Below are 13,466 nucleotides of genomic sequence, written 5' to 3' on the forward strand. Positions count from 1 at the left end.
TGAACTTAACAAAAGGCAATATGAAGAGTCGGAAAAAACAAACGCTTAAATTTATATTAGCATATAAAAAATAGATCAAATACTACAAAATAGTAATAAATCAAACAAAAAATTAACGAACTCCATAAATAATGTTATCTGGTGACTGAAAATACCAAAAAAACTTAAAAATAATGATGCACAGAAAAATATTTTATATTTAGTTTCTAATAATAATATACATATAACAGGTGATCCAATTAGAGATACTTCTTTCAATAGTCTGTTTTCTTTTTGATAGATCACGCATGAGTCATGTCAAGCTGTCATGTTAATTTTGTTCAGTATTGTTTAGCTTTTCAGCATGGAAAGACTTACGCCTGAACAGTGCTTACAAAGCACTCAACTTTATTACGAAAATTCATGTCCTGAAGAAAATATAGCAGCCGTAGCTGAGAATGTACACGAAGACCGTGGAGAGTAGATTTGGCACCGTTTGCAGCAACACAGTTTTGGACGAAGAGCAAAACAAACAACGGTTGGATGTGGTTTGTGGAATATTCGGTCCATATTTCTTCAAAAATGAGAACGTAACTGCCAATGGAGATCATTATCGCGCCATGATAACCACATATTTGATGCCTAAAATTGAAGCTCGCCATCTCGGCGACATTTGGTTTCAACAAGTCGGCGCCACTTCCAACACATTGCATCAATCAAGGTGTTTATTGAAAGAACACTTTAGTGAGCAAATAATTTCACGTTTTGGGCCGGTCAATTGACTACCAAGATCGTGTGATATCAAACATTTAGACTTTTTCCTGTGGGGGTATGTAAAGTCTAAACACAGAAACTTCAAAATTAATGGAGGATGTTTATTAAAAGGATTTTTATGATGAAATGCCAAATAATACTAAACAAAAAAGGCTTTTGAAAAAAGTACATATGGAATAAAAATAACATTGCACGTTATTGCAAAATTAGTTTACCATTTAACTTGAAATAAAGCTTCATAAGTGCAAAAACAAATTAAAACAAGTAATGAAGAGCTAAGTTCGGGTGCAGCCGAACATTTTATACTCTTGCAAATTGCAAAAATTTAATCCCGCGAAATTCTTTAAGGTGTAAAACCAATCATATACTTGTAGAATAAAGTCAGCCGGACGCGTGAAAAGCCTGATATTGGTCATATAGGGGCTGGGCTAGGTTTTCGCTCAAATAAATCTTTTAAAGGTACAAAGATACATTGTTATGAATAAAACACACTCTCTTATTTTCATTGAGATAACTTACATATTGGCCGTTGTACATATGTGGTACAAAGTCACCCGGAAGTTAGAAAATCTTTTGTATTAAGTATAAGGGGGCTAAGGGAAGTATTGGTCCGATTCAACCCATTTTTGACATACTGACATTCCATTATAAGAGAAGGATTATCCTTTAATTTTTTCGTCAAAAGTCAACTATAGGTACCGAGGTCTAAATATTCAGTACTTAAGGATTCACACAGTTTTTATTGGATTTAAGCAACTTTTTGGCATAGTGTGGCCCACACTAAAGACATTATTCGTACAAAGTTGTATATCGTTACATTAATTGCTTCTAGATTTGTGTACTGGAAACTGAACGAATCAAGTAGAATTTAAAATTGTGCGATATGGGAAGTAGGCGTGGTTGCTGTTCGATTTCGTCCATTTTCACAACGTAACATACGAATGTATAAAGAATGCCATGTACTAAATTTTGTAGAAATCTGTTTGTAGCGTCCCGAGATATGGGATTTCACCAAAAAGTGGACGGTGCCACGCCCATCGTCCAATTTTCACACCATGTCTCACAAGGCTCTCTCATACCATCTCGCTAGTAAAGTTTAATGTCTCTGGCGTATTTAGTTAAAGATTGATTGAGCTCTTAGTCGTTTTTAACAGTGCCGTTAAATAGGGAGGTAACGGGGTTATACTCCAATTTCATCCATTTTCATGGATTCCATATCGGTAGAAGTTCTTATAAAATTTGTACTCATAAAATTTGGCTTAAGCGGTTCAGAAGATATGTACATTTAACTTGTTAGAGGCCGAGGCCACGCCCACTTTTTCAAAAAGTTTTCCCACAATTGTCTCTTGCTGCTGCGATCCTCTGTACCAAATTACAGCTTTATATAGTATCTTAATTTAGTGCTTAGTTATGATACTTTATTTGCTTTCGGTTAATAGCGATTTGTGAGCATGGCAGTGGTCCGATTAAGCCCATCTACGATTTTTTTTTGTACTAAGGAGCCCACATACCAAGTTTCATGGAGATATCTCAATTTTTACTTAAGTAAAAGCTGAATACGTTTGAACTAAAATGGCAATCGTTGGAACTCAAAGAAATTCGTAAAATCACGGATTCTGCACCCTGGATGTCCATCTACTGCATGGCCTTGCTTTCTGCGTAACCATTTCTTCGACGATGCATTCCATGTATTATATCAAAGCATTTGCGAATAGAGCAATGTTCTCGCAAACAGATCACTGACGCAAGTTGAGAAAAAACTCGTCAATGTCGATTTCGTTGTTGGCTGTACTGTATCCTCTGGGTTGAAATACATTCTTTGGCCTTCTCCAAATGAACTGTGAGATGCGCAGCAGTCGGCAAACGTTCATGAATTGAAGAAGTAAATATCTTCATTGTAGTTCACGTATCGACCCATTTGAAACTTGCTGACCTCATCTCGTTCAATGCCTATAACCGCCATGTTGCTTTTTTTGGAAACGTACTTTTGATCAATTTCACCAAACTGCGTTACTGAACATTGATATGAGTTTTGAATGTGAGTTAAACAATAGCTAGTGAGTGACGCCGATAGAGTGGATATGCTTGGACATCATTAAGAGGTAGGAGCTCGATACGAACGGACATGTGTAGACGGCAATTTGCGCGATACAATTTTCTTTTCAACTCAAATGTATATTAACCAAAATTAAAATTGATGAAAAGCCAACAACGTTTAAAGAGTTAAAAATACTACCTACCGCAAAAGTTTTGTTTTATTTAAAGATTTAATAAAGCGTACATAAGCAAACAAGTTGCTGCTAATTTCTCTAAACAGAGTTTTTGTCACTTCAAACGGTATTACTCATTGAGCACGACAACAACGAGGGCATGTGATGCAAACAACAACTAAATGTAAGGAAAAGAACATAAAAGCATAAAACGTGAAGAAAACCAATAACAAAATATACGGCAACGGTGCATTGCTGATGTGCGGTCCGTTTGCAGTGCGTCGTAAATAAAGGAGGGCTACAGTAATTGCTTAGTTACATATAAATTGTGCTATCCATCGATAAATAATGCCACCCAAGAAAATAAACACAACATCACAATTTTGTGGTTATTGATCTGAGCTGATACGAGATGGTGTACAGTCCAGCATCCAATGTGTTGCTTGCCAACTCTGGTTTCACTCTAGGTGTACAGGCCTTTCATCTGTGGAATTTTACTCCACAGCGATCAGTATCAAGAAAAAGGAGTCGGTTTGGAACTGTTCATCCTGCAGCAATGATATCAGTGTTAGGACATGTAACAGCCACTTATCTGATGATGAAGTTTTAACACACATCTCGCCACAAGCTAATGAAATGGAAAGTCTCTTCCAGAAGTACTTTGATCGCTTCACCTCTGACTATGACCGCAAATTTGAAGATCTCAAAAAGTCATTCGTAAGTAGCGTAAATAACCTTAAGGATGAGGTAAGCAATCTGTCTAAACAATATACAACACTCGCTAATAAATGTACTGCCCTTAACGATAGGCTTTCATCAGTAGAGAATAAAATTAATAATAAACTCAATGCCAAGCCTGACTTACCAGTGAGCAAGGAAGATATCTTCACTGAAATGTTGGAACGTGACGCCGTAAAGTCAATGTAATTGCTCTAAACATCCCGGAATCAGTCAAACCAATGGGTAAAGATCGTTTGGATGACGACAGGACAAATCTAGTAGCCGCTTTGCCTTCTTGTCTCTCGAACATTGCCACTGAATTTAAGCTACGCAGACTAGGCCGACATACACCGGGTCGTACGACTGGAACTTGACTCTCTAGTAAAAAGCGGCAACGACAGTATGACTATAAAGTATATCCATGGTATGCCTAAGATTGTAAAGAAGAATTTTCGCTCGCACAACGAACAAGAAGAAAGTATCTCTCATCCAGTTATATTACCAGAACGTTCGAGGTCTGCGCACAAAACTCTGCGCATTTCTGACCAACACGTCGTCTAACCAGTCTGATATCATATGCATCACTGAGTCCTGGCTCCATCCATCTATACGTGATGGAGAAGTCATTGACTCTTCTTATAATATCTACCGTAAAGATCGTACATCTCATGCTAATCATAAAGTACGTGGTGGTGGAGTCTTTATCGCATGCAAACGTTATCTACACACTGAGCCAATCTCTACTGAAAATAATAACCTAGAGCAAATATTCATCAGGGTGAAGGGTGCATCCCGTGACCTAATCATCGGCTGTGTATACATACCTCCTCAGTCACCTTATGACATCTTTGTTGACCACCTGGCCACTATTTCTTTCATTAGAGAAAAACACCAAGCATCTGACTTACTGATAGTTGGTGATTTCAACCTCCCTAGCAGCTCTCCTCGTGCGGACTGTGAAAAACTACTTTACGACTGCTATTCGCTCCTGAATTGCACACAGCGCAACCACATTCTCAATGCTCACAACTCAGCCCTTGACTTATGTTTCAGCGACATCGACATTTCTCCTGAACACTCGCTTGCCTTGGTTCCTGAAGACACATATCATCCCGCTCTAGATATCACGCTCAACTTTCAGCCTGGACTAGTTCCTATCTACTCCTCTACGTACTCTTTCAAAAAGGCCAACTATGCTGAGCTCAACACTTTCTACCTGAGAACAAATTGGATCGATTTATATAAACTCAGCACAATTGATAGTAAGCTTGATTATCTCTACGCTAAAATCTTTGAAGGGATTAACCAGTTCGTTCCAGCATATACTTATAAACACAGCAGTTATCCACCCTGGTTTTCAAAAGATCTCATTCGCAAAATTAAATTGAAGAAGTCGGCGCATGCGTTGTACAAGACAAGACGTACCAACTACAATTACTCTTGCTTCAGTAAACTGAGACTTGAGTGCAAATCACTGAGCTCTGAGTGCTATAAAAATTACGTGAGTAATGTTGAAGCCAAACTCAAATCGGACATCAAAGCCTTCTGGAACTATGTCAAAGACAAAAACCGTTCTAGCAGTGACATACCTTCCTCCATGGTATGGGATGATCTATCAGCTAATTCCGGGCCTGACATTTGTGATCTCTTTGCCTCCTTCTTTCATAGTGTTTACGCACCTAACAATCGCCATGGCGCTGCTGCAGCTACCTACAACCCGGGACCTCAGAACATACTCCTGAACGATCTGACAGTATCATATGACGAAGTACTTAAATTACTCCTTTCACTTGACCCTAGAAAAGGTGCTGGACCTGATGGTCTACCTAACTTATTCCTAAAGAACTGCGCGATCAGTCTTTGCGAACCGTTGACGCATATATTTGGTGAATCACTTAGTGGTGGTATCTTCCCCTCGTCATGGAAATTATCATTTATCACTCCAATACATAAGGATGGATCTAAAGCTATGGTCACCAATTATCGTCCTATTTGTATTCAGTCTGCCCTTGCTAAGTTGTTTGAGAAATTGGTGCTACCACAACTACTGCAGTCTTTCGAACACGTTATAATCACTCGACAACATGGATTTACTGGGGGCAGATCCACAACTACTAATTTGTTCATATACATTAACAAGGTGTTAAATGCTATGGATTCCGGAAACTGTGTTCACAGCATCTACACAGACTTTAGCAAGGCGTTTGATCGTGTTGACCATGATATACTCATGCACAAGTTGAGCAACTATGGTGTTGGAGGTAGTGCTTTGTCTTGGATCCATTCATATCTTACGGGTAGACGACTACAAGTTAGAGTCGATGGCCATCTTTCATTCGAATATATCGTTACATCTGGGGTACCACAAGGATCTCATTTGGGCCCGGTACTCTTCAATATATTCATAAACGACATTGGCAACAATATCATATCAGATCACCTATTGTATGCAGATGATCTCAAAATTTTCAGGCCCTTAGCTAGTATGTCAGATATCCTAATTCTACAGCATGATATTGACTCTCTTGGTAACTGGTGCCTTGTGAACAATCTTGATCTTAATATCAACAAATGCGCCGCTATAACTTTCACTCGCTCACACTCACCAATTCCTGCAAAATACAAACTCAAGGATCAGGAAATCATAGAGGTTGATGAGATAAAAGACCTGGGGATCATTGTTGACAACAAGCTCTCCTTCTCTAAACACATTGATAGAATCACATCTAAGGGATTTAAAACCCTCGGATTTATCCTAAGAAACAGCAAAGACTTCAACAACCCCTACTCTGTAACCAGACTTTTTCAATCGCTAGTCCTACCTATCCTTGAATATGGTTCAGTCATCTGGTCTCCATATACTAATGCATCTATAGACAAAGTGGAAAAGGTTCAACGTAAACTCTGCAAGTCGTTAGCCTATAAATTATCATCGTCTACACATACTTACTCCACTGATGAAATTTACCAGAGCTTTCGTATCAATAAACTATCAGCACGTCGACAGGTTGCCGATCTTAGTTTCTATTACAAGGTTGTCAATAATATTATTGATGCTCCAGACATTCTTGGCTGCTTTGAATTTGCCCCAGTAGGCACTTTACTTAGACGTAATCGTCTACTAAAAACTTCCAACTCCAAGAAAAATTATGTGATCAACGGTCCTCTGAATAGACTGGCCAAATCTGTCAATTCTTTTCAAGGTGTGATTGACTTCTACGGAGATACATACTCTGCCTTCATAAACAATACTAAGAAACATCTGCTTGTTTAACCAAGAACTCCATTTGCTGCCCGCCACAACCAGAAACCATCACCATAGTACTCTGCATATACACATTTACCTTCTACCTACATTTTTCATTTTTTATTTGTTTCTCTTAATGTATATTGCCGATTGGCGTTATTGTAATAATAATAAATAAATTATTTGTGATATCATTTTCAGTTTGCGTATCCAAAGGAAAAGCACGTGGATAGTGTTTCGTGCATTTATTGTCAGACATACAAACTGAAGTGGGATTGTGGTGTAAGCAAGGTCCATGAACCATATTGTTTTTCACCACTTTGTATAATTCTGGATCTATCTCTGGATCAGGTATTCCGCAGAATTGATTTCATCAATTTTATCTGGTGTAATCACCATCCATCCTCCAAAGAAGAATGTGTGCGTGACTCTTTTTTCCCCCTCAACAGTATACATCTAGCATCTAACAGCAGCATATATACTTACATACATTGCTTTAAGATAAAGTACATCAAACATCGTAGCTGTTGTTTGAAAAGTCTTGCTGTGTCATCGTGGCGATCTTGCTGATTGATCGCGATTCAATAATTCCGTAATCTATGGCCATTTTGCATGGGCTTTAGACTGCCAATGTATGTTGATGGCAAAAAAATGCCGACCGATATTAGCGTGACATCGTAACAAATTTCAATCTGTAATTGAACACTTTGTATGTGTTCCATCCAAGATGAACCAATCAAGACTCTACATCAAAACCCAAATAAAGAAGAACAAGATAGGTGTTTTTTACGTTGGGAAAATAGCAGAAAAACCCAACAACATGTATTCGTTCAATCTCAGATGAATACTGAAATACATTTTATACGTTTATAATGCCCATACCTCAATCATTGTCATTACGATGATGCCATATCACATCAATTCAGCAAATTCCTAACATTCCCACCGAAAAACCGTAAGTTTTTCAAAAATTATTGACGACTAGGACTAGTTATAACTTTATTTATTTTCTATGCCTACAGGTAGAATACATATCTTTTGTACTGGTCTGTGTAAAATGTTCGTTGCCTTTCGAATTGCCACGAAACGCACCAAGTTATCACTGCTGGGACGAAGTTCTATTATACGGCCTATTGCCCATTGAGCTGGTGGAAAATTCTCACAGTTAATCAGCACTAATTGGCCCAATCGCAATCGCTCTGATTCTCTTCGCCACTTCCAGCGTTACTGCAGTGTTGCCGAATACTCATTTTGCCATCTGACCCAAAACGCCTCTGTCGCTCTCTCCACTGTTTTACGCTTTTAGCCGATGAATTTTCTTGAATTGCGAACGGAAATGGAAGAACTTGTGGTTCTCCTATTAAAAAATGTCCAGGCGTCAAAACTTGAAGGTCAGATGGATCCTCATTCAGCGGATGTAAAGGACGTGAATTAAGTATAGCTTCAATTTGGGTATGTAAGGTTGATAATTGTTCAGAGAATAGTACTCGCAGACCAATGACACGAACTCGATGAAACTTCATCGACTTAACTGCTGCTTCGTAAATTCCTCCCTGGTGTGGAGCTATGGAGCTACCTTTCCCATTTAAATGCTGAAATACCTCCTTTTTGTACCATACCTCCGTTGCCTTGCGTATCTCTCTAGCTGCTCCCACAAACGCTGTACCATTATCACTGTATATTCTTTCACAGCGACTACGACGAGCTATAAAACGTTCATAACAAGCAATGAAAGCTATTGTTGTTAAGTCTGTCACTACGTCTAGATGAATTGCTCTGGTTTTGAGACACACAAAAACCGTAATCCTTTACGGTTATGAGCTGATTCCCATCCCTGTCAATAATTTTGATCTCTATCGGTCCAGCATAATCTACTCCTGTGTGTAGAAAAGGCTTACCTGCTCTTACTTGATCGTGTCGCACACAAATAACACATACCTGCAATCCAGTAATTCTGACGAATAAATTGCATCATGATTTGAATGCCACCGTGTTTCGTTTCGTTATGCGCATGATCCATTATTGACCACTCTAATCTGGATGGATCTGAAACTATCACTGTGTGTCGCATGTTTTCATCTAAATTTTAATTTTTTAATCGGCCAAGCACTCTGAGTAGTCCGTCCACCATCACAGGTTTCAACGATTCAATCTAACTTTTTTCTGGAATCCTTATACCAGCTTTCAAATTCGTTATCTCTTTGTTGTACTATTTTTCTTGTTCTTGTCTCAAGAGAAATTTCATCCCTTGTGCCTTGTGCTTGTTATCGGGCACTAACTGTAACATTTCTTTTCTCTTAGATTGTCTAAGTGCTAAACGGACTTTAGCAATGAAATCAATTTAAACAGATACGCCACAATATCTAAAGCTTTTTCTAATTTGTCTACATATTCAATTAACGAAACTCTATTTCTGGTTGTACGCATTGAAATATGGATTGATTGCTCGAACTCTGCAACCACGAAAGCTCTGAGTTCTACTTCAGCTTCCCCCCACTGTGTTTGGCAGAAACACACACTGTGGCCATTTATCTGGAGTAAGTGATAACCAGGGTGGGCCGTGCAGTCATAACCTTTCATGTATAATCTCTGACGACTTCATATTGCGGCTTAATAATAGGCAGGATTATCGTTGATGTTGACATATGCCCAAAAAATAAGGTGACATTGTATTTATTTTGAAAATTTTTTATTTATTCTTCCAAATCAATTTCATCCCCTTCAAAGTAATCTCCTCCCGATGCAATGCACTTATGCCAACGGATTTTCCAATCCTCGAAACACTGGTTGTAGTCACTTTCCGCGATGGCCTTCAGTTCCGTCTTCGCTGCGGCTTGAATCTCCTCTATCGTATAAAAACGGTGTCCCCGGAGCGGTCTTTTGAGCTTGGTGAACAGCTAGAAGTCGCACGGCGCCAGATCAGGTGAATACGGTGGTTGCGGAACGATATGGGTTGAGTTTTTGGCGAAATGATCACGAATTGCGAGGGCGATGGAGCATTAACGCATAACGTTCAAATAATGTTCCTTGTTGACTGTTTGACCGATTGGAAGGAATTCATAATGCACAACACCACGATAATCGAAGAAAAAAGTCAACATGACCATGATTTTGGCGCGAATTTTTTGGTCTCGGGTTTTTGGCACGATATTCGCTCGATTTACCGGTTGTTTCGGGGTCGTAAGCATAGATCCAAGTCTCATCGCCAGTTATAATGCGTTTCATGACACCCTGGTAGTCGGAAAGCATCGTTTCACACACTTCAACGCGACGCCTTTTTTCCAAAAAATTCAATGTTTTCGGTACCAGTCGAGATTTGACGCGCTTTAGGCCCAAAACATCCTTCAAAATGGTATTGGCTGAGCCTTTCGTCGGATGAGGTTGATGGTCGCCCTGGACGCTCTTCGTCTTCGACACGTTCACGGCCGGCTTGGAGCTCACTATACCACTCGTAAACATTTTTTTAGACACAGCCTCATCACCAAAGGCTTTCTGCACCATCCTCAACGTATCCGCAGCAGAAAATTGATTCCGTAAACAAAATTTAATGCAAATTCTCTGCTCAACAAATTTCGACATCGCAAAAAACGAAAAACTCACTTTTAGCAGCTCACAAAACGACACGTATCTCAAACACTAATTCATATTTTGACATGAAATTTGACATAAAAGCGACTGATAGTACAACAACCCAAAAAATAATAATTCTCCAAGTCCTTCGACGCGCGCAGTATCTTCACATCGGTATTTGTCTGTATTGATGATACGCGATTTTACGCCAACGTCTTGGGGTTGCGTGATATCTTTTTTATCCAATAAAGTTCTACTTGTGAATCTGTCCATAATGTGTAGTCAACTTCTGTATATTCCATTACTCTTATTACATTAACAATTCAACGAGATAATAACTCTGTCGCAGCTAATTCAAGACGGGGCACCGTAATTATTTTCATTGGTGCAACACGTGTTTTTGATACAAGTAATGTAACTTTTACCTGTCCATCTTCTAGTACTTTTCAAATATAGACCACGGCCCCATAAGCCGTCGTTGATGCATCAGAAAACCCATGTATTTCAATCCTTCCATCTATATCTGTAGCGACCCATCTGTCAAGAACAAATTTTTCAAGAATTACAATGTCTTGCCAATAGTTTTTAAACCTTATCGCTTTCTCTTCAGGTACAGGTTCGTCCCAATCCAATCCGATGCGCCATGAGTCTTGTATAATAATTTTGCCTAAGGTAGTTATTGGAGAAATGAAACCATTTGGATCATAAAGCTGAGCAACACAGTCTAATATTTTTCTTTTAGTGATGACACTTTCTATCTCAAGAGTCTTCACTGCGAAGATAAATTGATGTTGTTGGATCTTCCATTTTAACCCCAACACTGATGTTTTCTCTTCATCCGAAAACATGAATGATCCTTCTTCTTCTCCAGAGTTCATTTCCTACATAAGTTTTTCGAATTCGACTTCCACTTTTTCATTTCGAAACGCCACCTTTTAGAATATGTTCAATTTCTTTTGTCAATTGTATCGCGTCACTTTCATTTCTAGCTCCAGTTTCACAATCATCCATATATAAATCATTCTCAATTACTTGAGATGCATATGGGAATTCTTTTTCTGCATCCCTCACACACTGTATCACTGCTCGAACAGCATTAAAAGCAGATGATCTCGTACCATATGTTACGACATTTAAGCAATATTCTTTTATCGGTTCATCAGTATTCTCTCTCCAAAAAATACGCTGCAGATCCCATTGACTTTGCACTACTCGCACTAGCCGGAACATTTTTTTAATATCGCCTATGATACTAACTTTATGTCTGCGAAACCTGAGAACAATATCCGCTAAGTCACGCAGAAACTTTTCACCAAGCTGGCACCAAAAACTACCCTGAATTTCTTTGTGACACAATGATTTGGTATGTGAGACACCAGTTCTCCAGCTTTTGCAGCTTTTGCAGCCCTCGAAACCGTTTCCATATATCCTGACTTCTCATATTCCCTCATAAAGTATATATATTGTTTCTTTAGTTCGGAATCTCTACTTAATTTTTTCTCTTACAACATAAATCGGCGCAGTGCTGTTTCTCTTGAAGTTCCAATATCACCAATATTTTCCCTCTATGGAATTGAAACAACAAATCTACCGTTCGCATCTCTTGAATATGTATCGACAAATATCTTTTCAACTTTTTCTTCTTCTTCAGCTCTTGTGGAAAACGAACCTACTGTATCAAATTGTCAGAACCACCTGACTAACATACCCAATTCTTCAACGCTTGTGCAATAAAAGTAAGACATCGAATTCCCTGTTTCGATACTGCCTTGTATTCCATGGGTTCCACAAACTACCATACCTAAATGAGTCTCAAGATAAACAGCTCCCTCACAATCGTGTGAATGCACCGTGATCAAAATCTTTGGAAAAGTTTTTACATTGAGTACCACTTGCACAATACCTGGCTCTCAATATTGTGGATCAGCAAATGGTATGGTAGATTTTACTAATGTTCTTCCTCAATGTACCCATTTGATTAAAACCACGGTCTTATCTTCAGTACTGTACGTCGACTAACCATCTTGCGTGATGTTAGTAAAAACGGCAACTGATATTTTTCAACGAGACTTGGGGCTATAAAGTTTGGTTGTGCCCCACAGTCTAGTGGTGTTCGTACTGGTCCGAAAATCTGGCCATTAGCTTCCAGTCTTATAGATATAGTTGGTAATAGTGAAGGCTTCGAATATAAATTGAAAATAAAAGTCTTAGAATAGTCTAAATCGGAATTTATTTCATTCTCAGTTGCCTTATGATCCTTTTTTATACCACTTAGCGATTTACGTTTTTTTCGACTCTCTTAATTTCTTCATTGATGGTAACCAGGTCCTCTGCAATACTTGATAGCACAGGATGGGCATAACCAACTCCTAAATCACGATGCCGCTTGGCGATTGTTGCTTCACATTTTCCTTTAACTTTCGCCTGCGATGAGGTTCTTCAATCTTAAGAGTTAGGGCTTGTTTTGCCATCTCTATCTTTGTACAAAGCAAGCTATTATGTTTTGCCTGCCCTGGACAACGAGTACAACCTTTTTGAAAGCAATTACCAGCTCCATGCCCCTTTTTCAAGCAATTCTGGCAGATATCGTTTATTCGCACAAGGTCCTCACGAGATCACAAATTTAAAGCTACAAACTACATAGAGGATGATCACCATCACAAACAATACATGGAAATGATCCTTTTCCCCTCTTGTCGTGCATTTATATCATATATGCTTCGATCATTATTGTAATTTACCATGGCTTGTTTGGACCGCGAATTACGTAACTTCGCAACATTAACTAAAGCTGCAGCTTGGCGATCCAAGAATTCTAACATTTGCTTGGTTTTGACAGTCTGTCTGTCTCGTTGTAATTCGCACTGCCTACTCGTATCTGGATTTAGTCATTCATGCAACATATGAACAATAATCATATCCCAAGCATCGACCGGGATTCCCTGTGCTCGTAGTTGTCGCAACAC

General features: G+C 38.9%; 1 protein-coding gene across 2 annotated transcripts in view; it reads left to right on the forward strand.

Annotated features, from left to right (window-relative positions):
• Positions 1–13,466, forward strand: part of LOC126765230 (protein Wnt-4) — a 351,256-nt gene that overhangs the window by 143,425 nt on the left and 194,365 nt on the right. The gene's annotated exons all lie outside the window — the stretch shown is intronic.

Source organism: Bactrocera neohumeralis, unplaced genomic scaffold (genome assembly GCF_024586455.1).
Source record: "Bactrocera neohumeralis isolate Rockhampton unplaced genomic scaffold, APGP_CSIRO_Bneo_wtdbg2-racon-allhic-juicebox.fasta_v2 cluster10, whole genome shotgun sequence".
Classification (NCBI taxonomy): Eukaryota; Metazoa; Arthropoda; class Insecta; order Diptera; family Tephritidae; genus Bactrocera; species Bactrocera neohumeralis.